Source organism: Macaca thibetana, chromosome 17, assembly GCF_024542745.1.
Source record: "Macaca thibetana thibetana isolate TM-01 chromosome 17, ASM2454274v1, whole genome shotgun sequence".
Classification (NCBI taxonomy): Eukaryota; Metazoa; Chordata; class Mammalia; order Primates; family Cercopithecidae; genus Macaca; species Macaca thibetana.
In genome coordinates, this window is record NC_065594.1 from 22,308,130 (window position 1) to 22,329,436 (window position 21,307).

The following is a 21,307-nucleotide window of genomic DNA, read 5'->3' on the forward strand; positions in this document are numbered from 1 at the left end:
CTGGAAAGAAAGAATAGCCTGGCTAAGTATGATTTAAATGGTATTGAATTAGCTGGAAAGATATCTTGATGTACTGATAGAGGCAGCATGTAAATTGGCAGTTCAACCTGCGACGCCAACAGAGACAGCAGTAGCAGCTCACACAAAGGGCTATATTTTATACAAACCCCACTGGCTACTACTTTTAAAGGAAAACTCTTATCTCATTTATGAGGTTGTTTAGCCTGAACTATCCTGAAGGCAACAGTTCCCTGAGGACAAATGCCAGCATAATACCTGCCCACCTCTGGTCACTGCACTTGGCTTTGTCAAATTAAATTTGGCCATGGCCTTTATGGTCCTTGCCATTCACTAATTCAACAAATATTAAGCAGCAGGCACCATGCTAGAAGCTTTAGGGGTATCTAGAGGAATTCATTTCAAGCATGCCTTGAATATATTACAGACTCGGTTCCAGACCATTACAATAAAGCAAGTCACACAAACTTTTTGGTTTGCCAGTTATGTTTACACTATACTATACTCTATTAAGTGTGCAATAGCATTTTATCTAAAAAACAATGAACACACCTTAATTTAGAAATCCTTTATTGCTAAAACAGTGTTGATACAGGAACACAGTGTGAGCATGTGCTGTTGGAAAATGGTGCTGATAGACTTGCTGGATGCAGGGTTGCCACAAACCTTCAATTTGTAAAAAAACATAGTATCTGCAAAGCTCAACAAAACCAAGTGAAATAAAATGAGGTATGCCTGTACCCACATAGTGCTGTCGGCTGAATTATGTACCTCAAAAAGGTGCTACGATCTAAATCCCTCATACATATGAATGTGACATTTTTAGAAAGACTCCTTGCAGATTATTGAGTTAAGTTAAGGTCATTAGGGTGAGCCCTAATCCAATATGACTGGTGTCCTTACAAAAAGGAAACCTGGACATAAACACAGACACACATGTAGGGAAGTCAGTGGAAAGACACAGGGAGAATGCCATCTATAAGTCAAGGAATGCCCAAGGCTCCCAGAAGGTAGAAGAAAGGCCTGGGACAGATTTTCCCTCACGGCCTAGAAGGAACCAACCCTGCTGACACCTGGACTTTGGACTTCTAGAATCCAGAACTGTGAAACAATAGGTTTCTATTGTGTAAGCCAGCCAGTTTGTGGCGCTTTGTTAAGGCAGTCAGATGAAACTAATACAGACCAGGTCACAAAAGAAGCAAGCCCAATAACAAAATTGCCATGGTCATCAGAACTCCTAGCGTGGGTCTACCTAAGGAAGCTTTGGCTCAGTTAATGGGTCCAGGTTCGGTCGGGCAATAGATCACCATCATCCACATCAGTTCTATAAAGGGCATCAAAGAAAAAGATGGCTCATATCCTAAGGAGAGACTAACCCAATGGGGACTGTTTAATCCTCTAAGAAGATGATTAGAAAGAAACAGAAGCAATAAAGGTTAATGGAAAATTAATCTCAGTGACCTGTTTGGGCAAATCAAATTGTGAGACATGCACTTATTTCAAAAGAAAATGCAAAGGAAATTTAGAAGGATAACTTTAGATAAGGGGACAGAGATAAGACTTTAATTAGGAGTCTTCAATATTCATGTATTTACATAAATGTTGAAAGATAAAGCCTTCATGATAAGGTGATAAAGATGAACAATGGTAGTACCTTTATGTAACCTCTGTAGAAGCTGGAAAGAGATTTCAAGTGACCAGTCCTATTTCCTTGCTGGCTGTTTAGAGGCCCTGTTGTAGGTACTTTGTAAATGCTCCCCCAAATGCATGTTAGTTCACTGAGATCTTCTGCCACAGGCCCTCTGAACCCCAGATATAACGAAGATGCACATTAGGGAATGATGCCAGAGGTATAATTAAACTACATCCCTTCCCATATGGTGACAACCAACCTGCTTGTTATTTATGGTACACATACCATCCCTTTACCTGAGCATGGTGAGCTCTCTCTCCTCCACATATTATAAATATGATATCATGCTGGCAGCAAAGGACCTGTAAAATAAAGGCCATCTTGTTAGAAAAAACTTCAAACATGAATTTCAGAGAGCTGACTGAACATATATATGTAAGCAGATGCAAGGTTTCGCCTGCAAAGTTCGAGCTGAACATTGCCCTTTCCATTTCTGGCCATTGCAATTGAATGCCCTTGGAGAAGGTCTCTGCATGGTGCTAACTTGGTAACAATCAATAAATGTGAAGGTCTCATCATAAACAAAGCCTTCGAACTGTCAATCTTTCAAAGAGTTATTTCTGCACTATCACAAGAACAGAAAACCAAACACCGCATGTTCTCACTCATAGGTGGGAACTGAACAATGAGATCACTTGGACTCGGGAAGGGGAACATCACACACCGGGACCTATCATGGGGAGGGGGGAGGGGGGGAGGGATTGCATTGGGAGTTATACCTGATGTAAATGACGAGTTGATGGGTGCAGCACAGCAACATGGCACAAGTATACATATGTAACAAACCTGCACGTTATGCACATGTACCCTAGAACTTAAAGTATAATAATAATAATAAATAAATTTAAAAAAAAGAAGTAGTCTTCGTTGCTAAAGTAGCTACACTAAAGCCAGTGCTAGGGCCAGGGCCTCCCAAATCTAAGAAAGCCCAAATAAATGAAGCTGTATATTAATTAAGGGCAGTACAATCTAAAATGTCATTCAAAAGCAGTTTCAGGGGTTGACTGGTATCAGATGTACTGTTTTTAAGTGTGAGAAATTCTTGCAAGTTTCCAAATTGAAATAAGAGTTACACACTTACAAGCTTTCTCTCAGGAAATTTGTGGTTCTTCAAACTATAAAGTACACCTAGATATTTTCATAGGATAAATCCCAATTTTATTTTCTAGAAAGTATTTCAAAGCCTTGTTACTCAGAGTGTGGTCCACGGGCAGCAAAATCAGCCTCACCAGTGAGCTTGAAGTGCTGAGTGTGAGAACCCACCTGAGAGCTACTGCAACAGAATCTGCATTTTAACAAGATCCTCAGATAAGCCCTATGCACATTAAAGTCTGAGAAGCATGGTTTTAAAGTGCCTCATGCATCAGGCCTGTGAGTCCGAGAATCATAAGAAACAGGTTGCCCCAAACTTCAAGACCATCCTCTGGTATCTAAAACTGAAGGGAATCACAATTCCTCTATTATAGTTGCATGAATCTGGAACCAAATATTCCTTTTTTTTATATATATACTTTAAGTTCTAGGGTACATGCGCACAACGTGCAGGTTTGTTACATATGTATACACGTGCCATGTTGGTGTGCTGCACCCATTAACTCATCATTTACATTAGGTATATCTCCTAATGCTATCCCTCTTCCCTCCCCACTCCCCGCAATAGGACCCAGTGTGTGATGTTCCCCTTCCTGTGTCCAAGTGATCTCACTGTGGAACCAAATATTCTACTAAACTCTCCAGAAACATCTTACATCTGGCTAAATCTCTTTTCTTTCCAGAACATGTAGACTAACTGTAAACAGGTATCTAAAAGCATAGCCAAATTTAGAAGTATGTTACACTCTAAAGACCAGCATCTGTAGACATCCAAGATAGACATTATTTGTCCCATAACTAGGTGCTCAGTAGTAACTAATACTGTGTAAAGAGCCCCAAAGTGGAAGGATAAAAATTACCACATGGCATGATAGATCTAACAGGGAAAGGTCAGCACAAGAAGCCAGGGGCAGGGGAAGGTACTGGTACACACTTAGAAAGTACCTGACGCAGGTGGAAAATACTGGGAAGGTTTCCTGAGCCGAGTCTTGAGAAAGGATGAGGAAAGATCTTCCAAGAAGCAGTCTGCCTACAGGTATAGTGAGTGTGGCCTTAGGTTAGGGCAGATCACTAGACCAGCAAGGAGACAACTACCTTATTTCAAAAAAAATATCAAAATGTGATTTTACCGAGTTTTTTCAGCTTCTTTAATATTTGTATGCATGAGCTATAAATGTGACAGCCCTTAGGAACATGTCTCTTCCCTTTCAACTCTCCGACAAGACAAGGAGGAAGAGCAAACATCAAACACAAGATGCACTACTCAGAAGTCGGCTGCAAACTGCAAGGGGGCAGGAATAGCAGAACTGTACCTCCACATTTGCTATTTGATCACACAGAGTGTCAATGAAACTGCAACCAGCAATACAGGTACCATAAGGAGAATCACATTAAAGTTAATACAAAAGTCAGGAAAATGTCTTCAGCAAGGGACACTGGCTATTTGGCAGATGCCCTGCTGGGAGTAATTGAAGGCTCTCAGTGTGACCAAAGTATGCACTCCCCTCTCTGAGCCCCTGTCTTCTTCCTGAATTTAAACAGTTCTCATCCCATCTCCTTCCCCCTCACTTATTCTTGCGATTTCTCTGACTCATTTTCCTTCTCCCTCACTATCTCCAAGTGCCCTCCTATCTCTAATTCAACTCCCTTCTTTTCCCTTTCAACCTGCCCATTTTTCTACCCCTTCCTTTTGTGAGAAGAAGGAGCTAAGGGAGAGAAGGAAGGACAACCAAATATCTTTTTTCCTTTTTTTCTTTGCTCCTTTCCCTTTTCTTCATTAACATCCCCACATTTTTTTTTTTTTTTTTTTTTTTTTTTGAGACGGAGTCTTGCTCTGTCGCCCAGGCTGGGGTGCAGTGGCCGGATCTCAGCTCACTGCAAGCTCCGCCTCCCGGGTTCACGCCATTCTCCTGCCTCAGCCTCCCGAGTAGCTGGGACTACAGGCGCCCGCCACCTCGCCCGGCGAAGTTTTTTTTGTATTTTGTAGTAGAGACGGGGTTTCACCGTGTTAGCCAGGATGGTCTCGATCTCCTGACCTCGTGATCCGCCCGTCTCGGCCTCCCAAAGTGCTGGGATTACAGGCTTGAGCCACCGCGCCCGGCCAACATCCCCACATTTTTATTTCCCTCTTCTATCCTCTCTTTTCTTTCCTGGAATCAAATCTCTGTTATCAGTATATAACCTGTCTTCCCAAGCACAGAACTTAGAAATGATAGGAAAATGGCTCAACTCCTCTACTGTTCCATTGTAATTCTTGGGAGTTCTCGGATTCTCCTAACCCACTGCCAGGTCAATGATTGAGAGAGGAAAGAAAAACTTTCAAAACCTAGCATTTTCTTAGCATTTCCTAAAATGTAAAACAATTCTGGAGTATTCGGCTGCTGTACTGAAAAGGGATAAAGATGTAAAACATACTAGGTGAAAGGTTTCATTCTATCCCTGGTTCTCCCTAAGAGTATTTCCCTCCAACCCACCATGAAACCAACCCTTTTGTTCCTCTTATTCCTCTTTGTGCATATCCCCAAAACCCTCCTGGAATGACTGAAACATGCTTCATTACCAGTAAGAGCCAGATAAATGACTAGGCAGGAATTAACAGAGTGCTTCTTTACAAAGACACAGTGTAGCACACAAAGAGCCTCTATTATGCCCCATCAGGAAGCCTTACAAGTTACAGCTTAATAAATATATGAAGATTATCATAATATAGAAAACATCTGGTACCACTTCCCACATGAAATGCACTTATGGAGAACTCTACAGAGTAGGCTGTGATATGCCAATCTTGCATATAGTCTTTGAAATGCAGAAAAGCAATTTGGCTTCCTTTAGGTATTTCACTCCTTATTTTCAACATATGAACTATCAACGAAACTCTACAGGCAAATATGATTTCCCAATCTTTTTATCCCAGCCCCTAGATACCATATATGACCCTGAAATAGAGTACATATTCCCAAAATATTTGCTGAATGAATGAGTTAACTAGTCAAACAATCACTGGCCAATCAACACAAGCCTTAAGACACAACTGAATTAAGTATTTGAAGGAAAATAGGGCCGGGAGTGGTGGCTTATACCTGTAATCCCAGCACTTTGGGAGGCTGAGGCAGGTGGATCACTCGAGGTCAGGAGTTTGAGACCAACCTAGCCAACATGGTGAAAACCCACTTCCACTAAAAATACAAAAATTAGCTAGCATGCCTGTAATCCCAGCTACTTGGGAGGCTGAGGCAGGAGAATCACTTGAGCCTAGGAAGTGGAGGTTGTAGTGAGCCAAGATTGCAACATTGCATTCCAGCATGGGTGACAGAGTGAGAGTCCATCTCAAACAACAACAACAACAACAAAAACAAAAAAAACAAAAAAAAAACCCACCAGTATTTGAAGGAAAATATCACACAATAATAGGTTTTGAAAATTTCCTCTAGATTTTTGGCATCGACATCTGATATGATCTGGCTCTGTGTCCCCACCCAAATCTCATCTCAAATTGTAATCCCCACATGTTGAGGGAGGGAAGTGACTGGATTAAGGGGGTAGTTTCCCCCATGCTGTTCTCATGACAGTAAGATCTCATGAGATCTCATGGTTTTATAAGGCAGTTTTCCCTCCTCTCGCATGCTCTCTCTCTTGCCTGCTGCCGTGTAAGACATGCCTGCTTCCCCTTCCACCATGATTCTAAGTTTCCTAAGGCTTCCCCAGGCATGCAGAACTGTCAGTCAATTAAACCTCCTTTGTTTATAGATTAGCCAGTCTCAGTATCTTTATAGCAGTGTGAGAACGGACTAATACATCATCTAATTGTAAGGTGAATATAGGGTCTTGGATGTAACTCACCTCTAAGAACTAGAATGAAAAGAGGTGCTGCTTTGGGCTGAGACACTGAGCAGTCAGATATGTCAACATCCTAACAGCAAATGAATAAATGGAAAACTCTAGAAAGCAAACAATAGTTCTCAAAAACTACAGCAGCCTAGAATAGTCAATCCCTCTGTTTGTTCCTATGATACTCTCTATACATACCCCATTATTACTGAAGGTCTCATTACACCATTACACTTCTTCAAAGGTTTCTGAGTCACACTGGGAAGTGAGGACCTGATCACAGCCCACTACAATTTCCTAGGCAAGCCAAAAAGAAACCTCCAGAATAGATCTGCTCTACAGATCAGGAAAGGGATTGGAATCCTATTTTGCAGAAGGGGAAGAGGAAACATGATAAGTTGAACTGTGTCTGGATAGAGCTCAAGGATCCCTGTCTCTCTGGATTCACCTCTGAATTCAGGGACTGGGCTAGCAGTTCCCCAAGAAAGAGGTGGCAAGTCACTCCATTTCAATCACCCAAGAGTTTAGTGGAAGAGCCAGCAGAGGAAATTTGTTATATCTTGCTCTAAATCCCTTAATAATTTAAAAAATATGTTTTATTAAATATCATCAATAGTGTTCCAGATATTGGAATCTACTTTGTATTAAAAAACTATGAGATTCATACCATTGACAACATTGGACTGAGATCATCACCCCTTCAGAAAAGAAGTACTTAGAAACCGACGCAATCTATCATAGAGAGAGCGAGCTTCCTGTTAACTTTCAACTCCATTGCCCCCACAGACTTGAGCCAGTTTTAACAAACGCCCTGCACTGACATCTGAAAAGGATTTGACCCTTTGAAGAAAAAAGAAGACATTTCTACGATATATGTATTTTAGTGTAACTCCACCCAAAGTAAAGTACTTTGTAAAAACTTTAGTATTTACTAAAGTAAATTTGATAGTGTATTTACTAAAGTAAATTTAATAGTAAATTTACTAAAGTAAAGTAAAGCCTTTGTAAATTTCTCCTACTTTATTACCATGAGATAATATTTCCTTTAACCAATTCTATTTCTCCACAACTATCCACTTTTTCATCACCTAGCATAAAAATAAACAAGTTTAACCATTTCGTCAGGTCTTTATGTCCATACAAAGGCTTCTTTGTCATGTACAATTTATATTAAATAAATTTGTGTGCTTTTCTCTTGTTAATTTTTTTTTTAAGAGGGGCATCAGCCACAAACTTAGGATGAATGAGGAAAAAATATTTTCTCCTTCTACACCATTTTAAAGCAATCCCTAGATACTGCTCATATTATATCTGCACATAGTGAGACTTAGATTTGTTACCATTCAACGAACAGGGGTTCTAATAATAAGGAATTAGAGAAAAGGTAAAATGTTCTAATCTTTTCCCCTTAAATTTCACTTTGAGATTTCCAACATAAATTTCCTACTTATATAAAAACCACCACTCTATGATTTCAGTCCAATAAGTCTGATTTCAACCTTATTTCATTTCCAGAAAGAAAAAAATAGTTGCATTTGCCATCTGAATTCACTACCTACAGTTCTACACTTTGTTTTTGTACTGGTGCATTGAATGACAGCAAAAAGTAGGGACAAAAGTCTGTTACCTCCCAAAGCCATCTGAGTGCCGTCTCACCCTGCAAATCACATGCCATATCTTTTCCAGATCAATTCTTTCTTTAGTTTCACCAGTACATCAGCATCTTTCAGTTTCTTCTATTCTCATCTCAATAAGCTATGGCTTACAGAAAAGATAAACCTATTGTTTTAAAAAGCAGCTTTTTAAAAACCTGCTTCCTTCCACAATATTTTTTTTGCGTGTGTATATATATACATGTTCGATTCTCCTATGATTTCCAAATTAGAACTCAAGTTCAAATGATCAAATCATGCATACAAAACAAGATCTATAAAATTAAAACAGATTGATGGAGGACCCCTTACCATCACTTCTACCATATCCCTGACACATACGACCCACCCAGAGGATCCACTTTTCAGTCCCTAAGTGCAGCCAAGCCCTCCACTCAACACAGCTCTTCCTGACAGAGGGACTGGGTGAATGCCTCTATAAGAGATCACCACATATTTTCGTAGTTTACAAGGATAAAGCAATTACAGCTTCAGTCGTTCATGAATAAAGCCTCTTTAACATTTTAATGAGAACATTAACTCAGCTTCACTTGGTTTGGCCTCTCTAGAAAGTCTGTTAGCCTAAGAGAAAGTTTCTTTAAAAACCAGTAATGAAATTGAGGCCTCTCTGTGCCCTACGGGGCGTAACTGGGCCACAAACACTGGCTAGACTCTTTCTCTCCTGAAGTAGCCTATATTTTTTGATAAGACTACAGTTTGGTAAATGAAAGAAGGCATCCGAAGAAATACTCCTTTCTCTCTGCAGTATTTGTGTGCTTGTGTGTGCTCACTCATTTTATATCTGACTTGTCTCCTAATTCGCTTTTTATGTTATACACAGCTTTGAGTACAATGTGTGACTCAATAAATGTTAAATCATACTTTTCTGCAATTTTCCCTTAATCATTTTCTACGGCCTCTGTTCTCTCTTGCAGTGTCACTGATTCCCACCAAGGCCAGCAAACTGCCATTCGCCCAGAGACCCATTAAATTCAGCAGAAAACCAGCAGAGCTTCAGAAGCCAAAGGTGAACAAGAAATAATTCCCAGACTCAGTGACTTAACATGAATTTCTGCCTCTTCTCTGGACAAAACCTGAAGCAGAGTGAAAGAGTTTGTCACCTTAAGAGTAAAGCTAAAAAGAATGAATGTCCAAGTCACGCATACATTTAACCCTTCAAATGTCTGCTGAGTATGTGTTATGCAGCAGCAATTGTTCTAGGTGCTGGGGATACAAGCCAGGAACAAGACAAGACTCTCACTCCCATGGAGCTAAAGTTCTAATGGGAAAGGCAGGCAATAAACCAAAAAGAGAATGTCAAAGTGCAACAGGCGCTAGGAAGAAAATGCAACAGGGTGATGAGATGCTAGATAAGTAAGGTGAAAATGTAAAGCCAAACAGAGCAAAGAGCTACCGCAAAAACCTCAAGGAATAACCTTAAAAGCACATTGCTAAGTGAGAGAAGTCAGTCTGAAAAGGCCGCATACTATGCTATTCCAACTACATGACATTGAGGGGAAACTCAAACTATGGAGACAATGAAAATATCAGTGGCTGCCAGGGGTTGCGGGGGAGGGAAGGGAGGGAGGAATAGGCAGAGGGCAGAAGATTTTAAGGGCAGTGAAACTATCCTGTATGATCTACAAGAGTGGATACATGTCATTATATGTTTATCCAAACCCATAGAATGTACAATACCAGGAACAAAATCTAATGCAAATGATGAACTTTGGATGACAATGATGTGTCATTACAGGTTCACGGATTGTAACAAACGTAGCACTCTGGTGAGGGATGCTGATAATACAGGAAGCTACACATGTGGGTTGTGGGGAGCTATATGGGAAATCTCTGTACATTCCACTAAATCTTACTGCCAACCTAAAACTGCCCCCCAAAATACAGCCTATTTTTAAAATCCTTAAAGTATGAAAGAATGCGGTGAGCTGAAGAACCCAAGAGCCCAGCTTGACTAAAGCACAGTGAACAAGATAACCAGTAGAGTGGCGAGAGTAAGCCTGGCATGTCATGGTTAGAAGTTTGAATTTCATTCTAAGAGCACCAAGAAGCCACTGAATAGTTTTAAGCAGGGCTTGTCATTATGTATTCTACATTTTTGAAAGGTCACTCGGGCTGCTGTATGGAAAATGGATCACAGGCAATCAACAGAGGCTGATGATGGTGGTCTAGTCTACGGTAGTAGCAACAGAGCAGTAGAAGTAGATGGATTTGAAAGAGGAGCTGACAGGATTGGTGATGGACAGATTGGATGTAGGGGATAAAGGAGAAAGAGGAATCAAAGATGATTTCTGAATGAGAGGAGAGACCATGCACTGAGATGGGGAAGACCCTAGCCACAAAGACCACACAAGGTGCCATGTGCCATGGTACAGATCTCTGGAAGCAGTGGGAATGTTCAGTTCTCCAAGGGAAATCAAGTTCAGCTTGCTTGATCTCTGCCTCAGCATGAGTAGCAAATGTGTGTGTGTACACACATATACACACATATCTGCACATATACATGGACATATGTAAACATATATGTTTTAATACTGTTTTTGAAATTCAAAGCAAGTTTTAAATCATGTCAGCAATCTTTCGAAGAACAGAGAGGCAGAGTTGTTATTGTTGTCCCAATTAACATGCAAGGAAGCTGATGGCAAATGAGGTGAAAGGTCTTCTGAAGGTCGCACAGCAAGCAGTCAAGGGGCTCCGGCTTCCCTTCAGGACTCCCTGCCGTACCTCACGCCCTCTGCCTATCATCTGGAGCGTGCGGGCACCCTGCAAGCCCTGTCCTCAGCGTGACAACATCATCGGATGAGGTAAGGGTGGGGGTGCTGCTCCCTCACTGGTGTCATTTTCTTTTTGCTCATCCCATCACAGGTGTATTTTAATAATCCATAAAATGTGGCTGATAAAGCCAAAAGATCGTTAACACCAAGGCAAACTTTACAGAGAACAAATGAAATATTAAGGTATATTGTGGCATAGATTTTTAGACAGACATTTAAATTATGAACCACAAGGCATCTACTGCACAAGCTCTCCAGAAATCCTCTGAGGGCTGCACAGGTGGAGATTCCTCATGAGGGGAAGAAACACTCATGCCCAGGAATCACAGGCCTATCAGTAGCCTCACCTGGAATTCTTCATCTAGTCTTTAGGTTGCTCAAAGAACATCAAAAGCACTGCACACATTTTAGGAAAAGAGAAAAACAAAAACACTAGAACCAAAGAGTTCACAGGAGGTCTGGTCTTTGTAACATGACTTAAAGGAATACAATTTATCTAGATGAAATTACCACTAAAAATAAGTCAGATCATATTTAAAGACACATGCTAGGGGCAGGACTGGGAAGCCTGGACACACCGTTTAGTCTGTATACTACCTGTACAAGTTTTAAAAATACATTTTCGTTTTTCATTTATCAGGCTCTCCCTCAGAGCTGTGAGGACTCCCACCTCATATTTAGAAGTCTGAAAGAGAAACAGTGAAGGGGTGTCCGCCTCTGTGTTTGTCCCTGTGAGTCATACATTTTCTGTTCCTACTAAACGTGGGTTGGTTGTTTTCTAGTTGATTTGCAGACTTCCTCTCTGCTGCTTTTCTCTAATAATATTTTTCCAAAGGACTCCTACCTTGCAAGCACAGTCCCCCTAAGGAACAACAGGCAATTATGCACGATCACAGTGGTCACAGTTACTGGGGCCTGAAATAACTGGACTGAGAACACCCACAGAAAGGGGTTCAGGGAAAAGAAGTTTGAGATAGCTGGTCAGTTGCACCCTGACCTCCAGTCTACAGATTTAGAAAATCACTTGTCAGGGCTAAAATCACAGTGGTCATATGTGTTGCCTTCGTATGAAGATGGAGTCATTTCCATCTATTACTGATTGTCTTGCCAATACTTTCACAAAGGTACACAGTAATATGCTCTCAGCACACACAAAGTACAGTTGAAACTTGCCCTGCTATTAGACACTCAGGTGGCCCACCCTCTGAAACTGCCCACCGAGTCTCCCACCAAGACCCTCCATCAAGGCCTTATTTCCCCATCCAATCTGCCCTACAGAACCCTTTTTACTTCTGGACATATCACTTTCCCATTTTCTCATGTCATTAAAATGTTATTTCCTTTCTGGTAGTGTGGTCAGTGAGACTGGCAGAGAATACAGGAAAGGCAGATGGCAAGAATGAAGGCAAACTGGGAGTAATTTGGAGGGCCCTGGGTTCAGAGAGCCTGCTCCCAGGAAAAGCCCGAGTCAGTCAGCCATGGAGATGGACTGCCAGTGGGAGGCAGGGAGAGCAAAGGGCACACAAGTGGGAGTGGCCAAAAGGAAGCAACGGGTCAGGAACAAGCAGAATCAAGATGAGGGCCTTTGGTGCTGCTATGAGACATCGTACAGGTGGCTCTGAGGCTGGAAGCAGGAGGCTGTAGGGCGCCAATGCCACCTAAACTGGAAAGGGTAAGAAACTGAGCCCTCAAAAATAAGACAAATACTGCAATCTTCTCCCTTCATACTGAAAGCAACCTCTCTCCAGAGCTCTCCTTCTCTTCTTCCCTTCAAATCTTGAGCCCAATGTTTGACGCTTGATACCTTGAGGTGGCAATTATCATAGTGATGATTCTATAAAGTACACAATTTCACACTATAACTATTTTTGCAAAGCATTTTTTTGCATCTATGGTATCTTTTAGTTCTCACAATGTTGTGACATAAGCATTATTAAATGCACACATCCAGACTCAAAGAGATTTAGAATCGTGCAGAACGCTACACAAGTGAAAGAATCTGTATCCAAATCCAGGTCTTCTGACTTGAGATCCTATGCTTTCTAGAATATACTATCAGTCTATTTCTTTTTTGTTATTTTTATTTATTTTTAGGTTTCACTTTATATTAAATTGACAAACAATAATTACATATTTTATGTTAGTCTGTCTTGTTCTCTGATTCTCTATTCTGTACCTTTCACTAATTTAGACTTCACTAATTCAGAATTGGTGAGGTAATAAAACATTACTTGATAACCTATTTACTTGGAAATCTGGGAGGTGCTAAAGAAATGTGTATACAATACATCCAGGAGGCTGAATGGGGAAGCTACCATCCTAAAAGTGGAGAATAAAAGAAAGCTTGCCTTCTTTTAGTCACCAGGGCCAACATCAGCAATTTAACATCACTGTGAAGTTTTTTAAATGGATTTGCTAACTACAAATGACTTAATTTTGAATTCATGTCTAGTTAATATTTCATAAAACTAAAAAAAAAATCTCCCAAATATATCTTAAAGTAATGGTACTTAGTCTGCAGGCTAATTTTTAAAAAACACCACATTCTTATGATTTTTGTCACATGTCTTTATGATGTAATACATTATCCTGTAGTTAAATTTTTCTGTGAATTCGGATCTGCCTGTCCTTGTAGAGTCTGACATAAAGTTGGTTTTCAAATATTTGTTGACGAGATGGATGCATACATGAATGAGTGCATGTGTCTGTAAAGTTACACTCCATGTCAGCTGGAGAGTTAAATGCCACTTCCATCGGGCACAATGGACCAGTCCTGAACTCTAGAATTCCATAGATACAAATTCCAATCTACCTGTTTGTCAGCTACATCATCTTAAGCAAGTTACTTCACCTCTGGACTCCAAGTTTCCTCATCAGCAAAATGGTAACAACACTGAGTAGCACACAGGATTGCTGTGAGGATAAAATGAAGTCACACACTCGACACACTGCCTAGGTTGCAGGCATTAATATAGCTTATTTATCCTCTCTCCTCTCTCTGTCTCATATTTAGCCAGACCCCTTGCATAAGACCAACCTTGATAATGGTGTTCCAGTATATAAAACCCTGTTGTAAAGTTAACGGCCAAACATCAAGTTTATTTACAATGACTCAATTTCCCCTCTACTAACATTAAACTTATTTATTCATGGTCTAGAGATAGATTGTTATGCATAGCAGGTGTTCAATAAATTTTGATAACTTTGGGGAAAAAAATCCCAGGGAATTGAAGCTCACTCTTTTAGGCACTAATATTCTCTTCATTTGATAGCTTTCAAAAATGTATTATACCCTCAACCACTATGCTAAGCAGCAGGTTGAAAGAACTCTAACCTCTTCTTGACTCAGTTATCAACATGAACTTAGACTTAACACTGTAATGAAAAATAAAAATTCCTTGAGGGTTTTTTAAGTCAGTAGATCTGCTCGTACCAAATGTTCCCAGATTTCTATGCCGTGATCATTTCTTTCATTTCTTCCTGTGATCAGCAGCATGAGACACTGGGGAATGAACAAGATCAAGTCCCTGTCATCTTCGAAGGGTTTACCAGGAACAGTTTCCAGCTATTTCTTATCTGTGGCCTCATGACACACACACACGTTTTGGTAAAAGTTTTAAGGAGGGACCCTAGTCAAAGGAGGACTGTTCCATCCCTCATGTTTTACACATAATACCTACTCAACAAATATTTAAGAAGTGAACTGAGTAAACAGTATGTAACTTTTGTAATTAGTAGTTTCTATTTGGAGATGTTTTTCTAACCCATGGCTAGGCCCTTTATTCATTTGTGGCTATATTTCTTCGTCTTTAAGATAAGACAATTGGGTTAAATTATCCCTAAGATCCTTTTCAATACTTATATTCTACGATTGAATACTCCAAAGCTCCAGAGGATAGAACTGCTGGAAATATGACCACTGGATAAGTGAGGTATTAGGGGACATAATGAATAAACAATGCATCCTTTGCCTTCGAATGCAAAATCCTATCAAAAAGATATTATCTGCGTATCATGGAAACAAATGCCCAAAAGAGTAGCTTTCTTACTTCTTTCTCTCACCTGAATACCATATATAAGAGTAGACATACTGACCTTGGAGTGTAAACATACTGACCTTTTTTTTTTTCTTGTGTCAAATGTTCATAATAAATGAAAAACCTAGCATATCTCAAAAGAAGCCAACTGCATTCAGGCAAATACAACCCTAAAGGGGTTTTTCTAATAACTAAATACAGTAATGCAATGCTTCACTGACCTTTTGTTCACAGTTATTTCCTCAAATACCACTTGGTTCATATATTAATTTATTCACATATTTGTTTAGTGTTCCAGTTTTACTCTTTATGCAGAAATGCAATCCAACTTTCTTAAACTATGGTTTAACTGTATTAAAACTAAAACTTCTAAATTAAAAGAAGTTTCATAAGTGTACAAAGAAAGGAAGTAGATGCTTTCAAATAACAAGGTAAATATTTTTCAACAAGCACCTTGGGAAGGCATTCTGGACACAGTTATGCCCCTAGAGGCCCAGGGCAAGAGAAGCCATGGACAACTCTCTATTCCAGAAAGGATGGAATAGAGCCTTCAGTTCAATTCAAAGTACACCTTCCTCAAGCACTATACCAATTCTAAAGGGGATAAAAAAATGAAAAAAAAATACATCATCTCTGCCTTGGAGAAGATGCAGCAAGACTGAGTGCATAGAGTAGTGACACTGGAAAATAATGTCCTAGGATCAGATCCCAACTTCACCACAATTAACTGTAAAACTTGGGCAAGTTATTTAACCTTTCTGATTCAGTGTCCTTATCTGCATAATGGTGATGATAACAGTAGCTACCTCATTGAGTTGTATGAGGATTAAATACAGAATTCCTCCTAAAGCATTAAGAACAATTCCCAGCACACAGCAAGTACTCAAGGTTAGTATCATCACTGTGAACATACAACCCATTAACTATTTTTTTTCTAAGTGAAACTGAAGCTATAACAGATGTCAGGAAATGAGAAGACAAAAACAATCTGGAAAATTATTTTTCCAACTTTCATCATTATTCTTGTGTCTTCCTGATGAATCCTAACTACATCTATTCCTCAGAGAGATATAGAGATAGCAGAGAATGGAGGTGCGAAGAAAGAAAAAACAGAGAAATAGGAAAGAGAGAGCGAGCGAGCAAACAGGAGGTGCATTTCTGCATTATCCAAAGCCTTCAGAAAGGTAGACATGGATCTAAAGTTGGACAGAAGACCACACTTGCTGCAACCCTGCCCTGACCCTTTCCCTTCTCCTCCCAGAAACTCCTTCCTCAAGCACTGAGCAGCCACACTTTTATCCTAACCATTTCTGTGCTTTTCTTTCCCCTGTTTATACTTTCGTTTTATAGAATATGAGGAGAGACTTTATATGTTTTATAGAATAGAAAAGGCTTTAGAAGTCACCACCTAACACAATCCTCTCAATTTATACATGAGAAAAACTAAGGGCCCGTAAGACAAAGACATTTGCCCTGGGTTGTATAGCTCTATAATGGCACAAACAAAATTAAAACTGGACTCCCTAAGTCCATGCCATTCCCCTTAGGACAACAAAATGTATACATTTACCCAAATGCAATATGGCTGGCCCCGATCCCATTTGGCAGATATTTAAATTTTTCTCTTGGGAAGAAAATCTTGAGATTTCTTTTTTAAATGAGTTAACAAGAATTTTACTGTTTTTAATTTAATAAATGTGTTTTATGATTAACTTATTGCTTGCTAAGCCTGAAATTAGATTTCTCTATGTTTGGGCAGGTCTTGTCTAACCAATAACAGGACAACCAGACTGCAATTAAACAGATATTCCCACTTGGGCCACAATGCATACACACACACAATCAAGAGGAGCTTAAAGTTTTAGCACATTCTCATTGTCACTTTTCTGGCCTGTGTTAAGGAGAAGGAGATATCAAATATTATAAGGCTCTTCTAATATACAGACTTTAGATCATTTATCTTCCAAAGGAGGAACAAATTTCTTACCATTTCTCCATACGCTATTTCTAACCCCACTGCCTGCCCACTGTACTCAATAAGCTTTCATATCTGGCCTCAGACTCTCCTCAGTATGCTTTGACCAGATCAGGTCTACAGCCTCCTAAATGTTCACTGTTCCTTACTCCCAACTTTCAACTCCACAATGAACGACTGAGGCTCTGAAACCAGAGCCTTATAATAAATTTTTTAAAATGGACTCAATAAGTATACTTTTCTATTGTTGTTAGATTTCAGATCTTTAAGTATAAGCATCTGGATAAAGCAAACATTTTAAAGCAAACAAAGCCTCCTGGTTTGTTTGTACTCTCCCCATTTCTCTAGCATTCAAGGTAGCGATCTTCTCTTCCATTCACTATGTGGGGCTTCATAAAAGGTAAGAACTCGCTGTGACTAAAGGAAAGGTTTTGGCAGTCCTCTCACACTTGTTCAGATAATAGGAACATCTGAATCTGGGCCACTAAAACCAACTCAGTTCCATGGTCTAAAGAGTTGTTTACTTTTAGTAGGCTAGACCTGCAGAAAGCCAGTTTACTAGAACCATGCTTGGTAAGTATTTTTTACATGGATCTATACTACTACTTTGTGTTTTGTTTTCCTTTTTCTCTTAATTTTTCTTTCACAGCAAATGCAGGCTGGCCACCATGGGTGGCGGCGGCTGTAGTTGCCATTCTCATTCATATGAAATTCAATAATAGAAAAAGTAGAATTCAACATTACAAAAACAATTGCAAAAATTAAACACTCAAAGCTCAGAAAGAGTTGAGCCAAGATTTGAAAGTTTCTAAGGAAGGGAAAAAAACACATTGCTGTATCCTCCTACCCTGCATGCCAGCTAGCAGTGGCAGTTCAGTCTCTCCAGATGCCTCTCAGAAAAAGAAATGCCACAAATATAACAGGAGTTGAGATCCTGGGGGAGCCAATTAGATTTAAGCTGCTTTCAAAATTCTGTGAAAGAAAAAAAGGCATTAGGAAAAACCTGGCACTTGAAATGACATTTTATGTGTTCCGCTTAGGGCGTATGGAATACTACTCATATAAGGGCTAGTTGCCATGCTTATAAAAAAAGCTTTGGATTTTTAATATAACAGAATAAAATCATTAGCTAGTAAAAAAAAACTTAGTTTCAGAGGGAAAATGTGGCATATCAAATCTAAGGTATCTCATCCTTTATCTTTGCAATTGTCTGCCAAAATATGACAAATTAGGCCAAGGTCAATGGCAGACACTCTACTGAGAAACTCTCCTATGACTGGCTATTGTGTAGTACTTCGAGGTTCTGGCACTTGTCGAGCAATTATTTGGGGGTGAGCTGCAAGGCAACAGAAATTTTCAGGCCCCCCACCCAACACCATACTAGTTCCTCAATTGCCTTTCGGTATCCTCTGGCAAGAGAGGCAGGGGTTGGGAAGGAAGTGGGGAGCTCGAAAGGGACTGCCGTGTCTCCACAGTTACAGAAGCAGGTCTGGGGTCCAGCTCATGCTGGGGAGAGATGCACTACACTAATGTAATGGCTATTTGTCAGTCCATTATCACCTTTCCCAATGAGATGCAAGACAGATGCAACAAAGACAAGAGAACCAGACAAAAGAGTGAGATTTAAAAGTACACCAACTTCAGTTGGGTTTTGGGAATGATTCTTTTCATCCCAAGATGAAACAGCCACAGACCCACCTCCAAACTGGAGGCTCAACCAGGCTGTCCCCTCAGAGCCCCACTCACTCCTTCATCTTCTCTTTAATATGGCATCAAAGCAGTCAGGTCCAAGAAGCCAGCACAGGGGTACGTGCCCTCCTGAAAAACATTCCAGGGCTACTGACCTCCTCCTCCTGGTAGAAGGGTGGTTATTTCCTGCCTCTGGCCAGAATTTAAGTCTATAAATATGTATTTAGACATGGTTCTGTGTCAGCCACTAAACCATGTGTCGCAAAGGACACTATGGGAAGAGAACACATGTTCTGTCTCCATAGATTACCCTCTAAGCTAATGAAGATGTACATGTCTGTAAAAGAAGCAACTTTACCTGCTGAAACCCGATGATTTTCAAAGCATGCCTTAAAATGTAACCTGCTCCATGAGGTTGTCCTAACCAGAAATAACATCTCCTCACTTGAGCTCCTATGTCCTTGTCTATCTTGTATTTTAGCCATTTGTGAAATTGTCTTATTGCCCCTTAATATTTTTTAAGCAGTGATATTTTAATAACTGGTAAGAGCAATGTATGTCAGAAAATGTCGAGTTCTTGACTATGCAGTAGACATAGGTATATCTCAATTACTGAGGAAACAAAGTGGTCAGAAAGGATTTCACTCAGCTATATTTGATGGGACACTAAAACTGAATTGTCTAGAGGAAGGAAGAAGAGCGTGTTAAATTAAGTAAGAAGATGAGCAAAAGTCAGATGTCCCAGGATGTCTCCTAGCACAGATATTTAAAATGTAGGAAGTTCTGACAACCTTCTGAGTGGCCATGAAGGGTGATCAAAAGTCCTTTTATAACAGATTCATCAGTCCCATGACAGCACCTCTAATCCACACTAGTAACAGTAACAACTGGGGAATAATAATATATTTGTTTTTGAGGCTCTGGAACATCTCTGAGGACTATCACCCTACAGAGAACAGGTAATCTTCAGAAGCACTTGAATTCCCATGTTTACATTTACTACAACGACTGATATGACCTCTTTGGAGGGAAGGAATGAGTAAGAGCTAAATTAAGCTAATGTTCCTTTCTGCATAGTAGCCATAGTCCACCATAGACAGCGAAAGTTGTGTCCCTTTACAGATTTTTGGAGCAATATTTTTCCCTAATTACAAAATAGAAATGTATGCTATCCTCAAACCAAAAAAAAAAAAAAAAATTCATGATCATAGCTAAATAATACCAATATAAATATTTGAACTTTGTAATGGCTTTCAAAGAAATGCTATTTAGAATGTCTCTTGAGAGCTGATAGTTTTTAGAAATTACTGTCCCTTAAGCATTTACTTTCTTTTTGGCCTCACTGTGTAAACCATGCTGCTCTTCCTCAATTTCCCAGGATCCCCAAGGCTGTTCTCTACAGTGTTTGCTTTAAACAAAACTTGGTGCCAAAGAGTCTGCCACAGCTTTCAAGTTCACCCGGATGACACTGTCCCACAATGGGTCTCTTCATACTTCACTACATCCAGATCTAGTTGATCCGCATTTTCTGCACGAAATCTCACTTCCCAGCAATTGCAATGTGTGTCTTGCATAGTTTCCTTCCATTCCCCTGGGTAGGCTGCTGCCAGAAAGGCAGAGAAGAGGAGCTTTTTGATGCTAACAAGGCCTCTGTGTAGGACTCATAGCTAATGGTAAGGAATTGAGTATGGCATTTCTCAGGGGAGCCCAGGTGAGTGAAAGTGTACGGGCACAGCTGACAGCCATGTACGTACCTCGCTGCTGGCCTAAAGTAGGTCCTCCAACCTCTGAGCAGTAACCTGTTCATGGCTTACATCATGAAGAAATGAGTCAGTGTACTTGGCAACTCATGCCCTAAACTATGTGAGGCCTTAACTCAAAAGGAAATTCTGAAAGAAAGGCATTACATGGGGACAGGTTTTTTCTTTACGGTGCTGGTGGTAGGAAAAAGGCTACTGAATTACGAACATCTGTATTATTCTGCTGTCTTCCTCCTTCTGGACTTTTAGATGACTGTGAGCTCAACTTTGAGCTCAGCTAGTATCATCTCCTGGGCATTCTGAGAAATGAGAACACCTTTGCCTGCTGGGAGGCATACCCATTATTTATCAAATAATCCCTCCTCAGGAATCTAACAGACTTGTCACTGCCTTTCAGAAAACCCAGAAGGAAACACACATACACACACATACACACACACACACGCACGCGCACACACACACACTACATGGTTGAAACACTCAGAAATCTCTTAATATACGTGACATCTTGGCCAACACACAGCAACCAAGGAGTCAAAAGTCATGTATGACTTAATCTTCCAGCAGGCTCTTACCACTGTCATGATTGGAATAGCAAAGGGAAAGTGTCTGACCTTCTAAACAAAGAAGAAACAATCAGTAAGGCTTAGATATTGGGACTTAATAACAAAAGATAACCTTAAGTAGCTCTTGGGATATACCAGGACTTTATTTGTGTTATCTCATTTAATCCTCATGATAATATCTTGAGGTAGACCGGTAGTATTAATA

The 21,307-nt window shown here is 40.1% G+C and overlaps 1 protein-coding gene across 1 annotated transcript in view; it reads right to left on the minus strand.

Moving 5' to 3' along the window:
* ENOX1 (ecto-NOX disulfide-thiol exchanger 1) overlaps positions 1 to 21,307 on the minus strand; it is a 578,892-nt gene that overhangs the window by 462,045 nt on the left and 95,540 nt on the right. Inside the window, exon 2 of the mRNA XM_050766189.1 lies at positions 1,948 to 2,013. The gene's annotated coding sequence lies outside the window, so the exon portion shown is untranslated. The remainder of the gene's footprint in view (positions 1 to 1,947; positions 2,014 to 21,307) is intronic.